Here is a 4,696-nt window from a genome sequence, read left to right on the forward strand (position 1 = left end):
ATGCGTATTAACCTCCAAAGGAGGATACAATTTATTAATTTTGTTGTTGTAAGATACATAATTGTTTTGTGGTTATTTGTGATTATGTATTGAGCATGAGTATGTGATAATAAGTTTATTTGCCAAATCTTCATTATGTCATTTAATATTTGTCTGCGATCCTTAAAGAAAGAAAACTCGAATGCCTAAATTATGTAGACCGGAAACGAAAATGGATAAGTTTCTCATCGCTGAAAACCTTGAGTTTATACTCAATGATTCATGTCCTCCATTTCCTCGACATAATTCCACGAAGAATGTTCGAGAATGCATTATGCATGTACTTGACAAGCTCTTTGAGGAATAAGGTCAAGCTATTTTCCTTTAAGTAGCTCGACAAGTCTTGGTTAATGACGATGAAAGATGGATATCAATAGAATCTGTCAAGATGATTCGATTGGAATATCCTAGAGTGACAGAATGTTTTGAGGATCTTTTGATCACTCAAATAGTTTCTGACACAAGTCATCGCCTAAAGTAACAAGAAATGACTATAAGAAGGTTTAACTGAAAAGTAGAAAATCTTCAGAATAATAGTCGTTATGTTACTGTTAGAGGAAAGTAACATGATAGATGACGAATTCATAAAGGCTGCATTTTTCTTAAGTCCTAGTTCATTTGAACAAAAGACTAGATATGGAAATGGGAGAGCCTGGATTGTCATCGAAGTTTGTTTAAAGCGAGAAAAGATGCTTTGTGAGTTGGATTGACCTATTTTATAGAAGGACAATGACTTACATGACAATGCAACTTCTAAGTAAGAGATCTTGATCCAGTTAGGTTTTTGTTGCAGTGGGAGCTATTAATGCTCAACTATTGTTTTATGGTTGATGCTTAAGGCATCATAGTATTAAAATAATATAAGTGCGACAAGGTTGAGTATTCAACAACACATCAACTTCTTAATCATTGAATGATAAAGTATTTATGGCTCTTAGTCTTAAGGCCAAGAAAATACTTAGCAATTGTTCGAACTGATCTAGACTATCAAGATTTTAACAATTTGTTTGTTAAATAGCTTGAAAGTCGAGAATGTCTGTTTGATGCACTATGAGTTAGAATCGTTTGATTCAGAATACTTATAGAAGTGCAACATAGAAAGACTAGCGAGTCTTAATGGTTTACACCATAAGAAGACGAGCAAAGGGTTATGATCAGTAGTGGGAGTCTAATCTCCATTAACGAATCCAAGCATTCATCTAATGAATGGGATAGTTATGTAAGAAGGAATCGAAGTCTTTCTAAGACAAGTTTGATTATGTGATGAGTTGTACTCATTAAAATCTTATCATTGATGGGATAAACATTAAAGAAACTACCAACATCAGTACCTTCTACAAAACACGAGTTGTGGACTAGAGCGTCTCTAGTCTAGCACATCTCAAGGTGTAATGTTGTTCCAACACGTGTTGGAAAAGTGTCCAAGAAATTGGAGTTGTGTACTGAGGCATGTTTTAAGGTTTGTCCCAAATGATGTAAGGTTATAAGTTCTGTAATCTTCAAAGATATAATTCTTGTATGAAGATCAAGAGATGAACTACAAGCCTAACAACGTGATAACTCTCAAAATAAAGAGAGAGATATCGGATTTTCCACATTACCAAGAAGTCATACCATTAGAAACTTTTGCACTAATAAAATCAACTTCAGTACCTAAGATTGTAAGAACCATATCGTAGTGGGAGCGTTCCACTGGAACACAACAAGTTCATGGGTCTAAGAGTGTCGTAAGACTCAGTCTTAGATTAACTTGAACATAATCCCTTTAACTACAATGTAGTATTGGTTAATTTGGATAATCATCTTTGAAAAGGTGATAGATTCCATATTACAATCTAAGATAGACAACATGTTTTACAAGACTTGCAAAACTACCTATAGGCTGTGTCAGTCAGTGGGAGCTAGTATATTTGCAAGTGTAAATATGGATCTCAAATGGCTAGACAATGACAATGGGTTATGCCCAAAGAGAATTATCTTCTCGCTATCGTTGTGCCAGGATTTATTCGATCCTATTGTCTATTAGAACTTACATAAATTAGAATGTATGTATTATGATTGTCAAGACAGCCTTCTATAAATAGAAGTCTTGAGGAAATCATCTACTAGAACATTCTAATGGATATGTAATTAAGGGCAAGAAACGCATGATTGGAAGCTTATATAGACCTTCGTGGTCTTAGGCAAGCATCTAAATCAGAGTATATGTGTTTTATCAAAATTGTCAAATATTTGGAATTTGACTTGTGTCCTTAACAGTGCTGTAAGCACAAGGAAGTTGAAAGTGCATTACATATGGTATTATTGGTACTCTACGATGATGAAATCTACAAAAGTTGCAAACAACTAAGATTGGCATCTGGCGTAGGAAACTGGTTGTCTACCCAGTTTAAGATAAATGATTTAAGAGAAACTAATTACATTCTTAGCATCTAAGTCCTTTTAAGATTGCTAGAAAGAATGTTGAGATTCTCTTAGGAATCCTATATCTACACATTGCTTGGAACATTTAAGCATTAGAAATTCCATGAAAAGGTTTATACCTCTCAAGATGGAATTGTCTTGTCTCTAGTCAAGTGTCGTTTGACGCTTAGTGAGATCAAGAATTATGAGACTAGTTTCGGAGATAGTTGTCTCATGTATGCTATAATGTGTACTAAGTTTGATATTAGTTGTGCTTATGCATAGCAAGTATATATCATATTAACCATGGCAAAGGATTTTGATTGAGGTAATGAATATACCCTAGTGCTTGAGAAAGACTAGTAACTATATTCTAGTTTACCAGTCATTCATGTAATGTCCTTGGGGTTACACTGTCTTAGTTTTATGACTAATCAGTGATCGAGTAAGTCATCCTCTGAATATGTGTTTACCTTAGGAATATCTTCCTAATAGCTTTAATCGTAAGTTTGAGTATGCCTATGAGTATTATTTTTTATTACTCTAGTGAAGGCTAACTCAAGGGACACACGAGTTTATTAAGCTAAGCAATCACATATGGGGATGAAATTAATTAAAGATCAAGTACGCAGCAAAGACATTATGGTGAAAAAGATATTATCAGAGAACAACCAAGCAGATTTTTCTTTCACTTAGTGAAATGAATGGTAGTTCGATATATCTAGTACAAAGACCTACTTTGAGTATAAGTGGGAGAGTTTTTGGCAGTGGGTATACTCGAAAGCATGTTTTGAGTATAAGTGGGAGATTGTTAGGTTTGGTATACTGAAAAGCATGTTTCGAGCAAGTTTCGCGCGAATAGAATCTTGCTTGTATACGTAAAACTCTACAATCCACTTTTAACCCGATTCAGTATTATTCGAGCAGTCTCGCACGAATAGAATCACTATTATTATTACATTGTGTTTGCTTGTGCATTTATAAGATGTTTTACAAACATTTAAATGCATAAGAAGTAAACAAAGTCTAAGTCTTTTGCTTAGTAGACCGGTTGTGGGCGTCGTCCACTTTAAGGTAACACGGTCAGATCTATGCAATGCTTTGCAAAAGAAAAAGAAGAATTTCACAACCTAGATAGGCTTTGGCTACCTATCGTGAAAGGTTGCAATGTCAGTCCGCATATTTCTAAGCCTTACTGAAATAAGATGACATTGGTGTGGTATAGCACTGAACGGATCTAACAGCAAGACGTGTCTTTATGCTATCTACTGAAAGACTAGGTCTTGATAAAATACTATTTCTTAATCTACATATGTTAGCATTGAGCATACGGTATTGATTATGCACTACTTTGACTTATCAAATGGTGCGGGTTTTTCGCAACCCAATAATCCTGATATATTGGGTAGTGGTGATTAATATCTAGCGGTGCTAGGATTGCTATTATGTTGAAACGTGCGCGAGGTGAGTCTCGTTTGATAATGTCCTCAAGAGGAGCTCGAACAAGGTTTTATTATTCGGAAAACTGGCCAGTTGGAGTTTTATTACTCTATGAATAATAAATAAATGTTTCTTGCTAAGTCCACTCTTGGAATTAATAAGATATTAATTAATTAAGTCCATAGCAGACATTAATTAATTAATGGACATTTATATCTTAAGCGCGGGAAATAAATAATAAAAAAACGGAAACCCGGATTACTTGTAATTTCGGATTTGGATGGGGAGAGTTCAATATTACTTCTGTAGTGGCTGCTCGTAATATTCCAATATAAGCTTGTATTAAATTGTGGGTTCAATTTAATTAGTAAAAAGCTAATTGGGGGAGCCCATATCCAAAACCTTCCATAGATCCCTGTCTGGGCCCAAAAGGAACTTAATATAAATAGGAGAATAAAGGAGACAGAATTCATTCATTAATTTCTCTACATGAAATTTTCGTTCCTTTCTCTCTACCTAGAGGAGGACGAATTTTCTTTGATTATTCTCCTCCGTGAAAATTTCAGCTCCTCCTCCGTGAGGAATTTTCTGTCTTCTTTATTCGAGTCCTAGTATTTTGATAAGATCAGCCCACCCTGATATCGAGATACAGTTCGGGAACCAGAGAGAAGATCCGTGGTCTAGTATTGAAGATCATCACGTGGAGAAGGCGCGAGCAATCGACGATTCTTTGGAGAATCAAATCGGTAACTCTAAACCGTAGAATTCATGTTTTAGGATTTATTTTCTTTGAGCATGAATTATTTGCGTTCTA

Source organism: Salvia hispanica, chromosome 2 (genome assembly GCF_023119035.1).
Source record: "Salvia hispanica cultivar TCC Black 2014 chromosome 2, UniMelb_Shisp_WGS_1.0, whole genome shotgun sequence".
In the NCBI taxonomy this organism is placed as follows: Eukaryota; Viridiplantae; Streptophyta; class Magnoliopsida; order Lamiales; family Lamiaceae; genus Salvia; species Salvia hispanica.